This window comes from Lipotes vexillifer, unplaced genomic scaffold, assembly GCF_000442215.2.
Source record: "Lipotes vexillifer unplaced genomic scaffold, Lipotes_vexillifer_v1.1 scaffold1798, whole genome shotgun sequence".
In the NCBI taxonomy this organism is placed as follows: Eukaryota; Metazoa; Chordata; class Mammalia; order Artiodactyla; family Lipotidae; genus Lipotes; species Lipotes vexillifer.
The window spans coordinates 513,574-514,578 of NW_006789032.1; positions in this window are offsets into that span (position 1 = coordinate 513,574).

A 1,005-nucleotide genomic window follows, 5' to 3' on the forward strand; every position below is an offset into this window, starting at 1 on the left:
TTACGGCGGGGGGAGGGGAGCGGGGGAGGGGCGGCGGCGCGCGGCGGGCGTCACGGGCGTCACGGGCCCGCGTCAGGCGCGTCGGCGGCGGCGCGGCCTCCATCTTGCCGGAAGGCGGCGGGCCGCGGGCAGTGGGTGCCGGGGAGGGCCTTAGGCGGCGCTACGTGGAGAGGGCCGCGTGGATACACCCCCTTCCCGTGGGGCCGCGTGAATTCTCCCCTTCCCTGGGGGCCTTGTGGATACACCCCCTCTTGTGGGGGCCTGGTGAATGCCCCCCCCTTTCCCGTGGGGGCCGCGTGCGTGCAACCCTTTGGTGAGACCCGTATCTCCTTGAACCCCGTGGTGGGAACCAATCAATATGGGTCCATTGCCAGTAATGACCTGTTACATATTTGTTTAACTTTATAGTTCATGTAGTCGAACGACACTTCCAGTGAATCAACGTTTTCTTTCTTTGCTAACACTGCAAATACAGTTTCAGTTACATCAGTCTTTTTTAACTTACAAAAATGTGTGCATAACTGAAGTATATAACTTGATGAGTTAAGTGTGCACCCATAAAACCACAATCTATGCTATTAACCTGTCAGTCACCTCCAGAGGTTTATTCCCGCTCTCATTAGTTTGTGATAAGAACGCTTAACTAGCAAAATTTTAAGTATACAGTACGATATTGTTAACCATAGGCCCTGTGCTGTACCTTAGACCTCTAGGACTTAGTCATTTCGCATAACTGAAGCTTTGTACTTTTTGATGTGTCCCATTCCCCCTCCACCAGCTCCTGGCAACCACCATTCCACTGTCTGCTTCTCCGCGTTTGACTATTATAGATTCCTCATGTAAGTGGTAGCATGTAGTGTTTTGTCCTGTGTCTGGCTTATTTCCCTTAGAATGATGTTCTCTGCATTCATCCACGTTGTCACAAATGGCAGAATTTCCTTTTTTTTTTTTTTTTTTTTAAGGCTAAGCTATATTTCATTGTATGTATGTTATACCACATTTTTA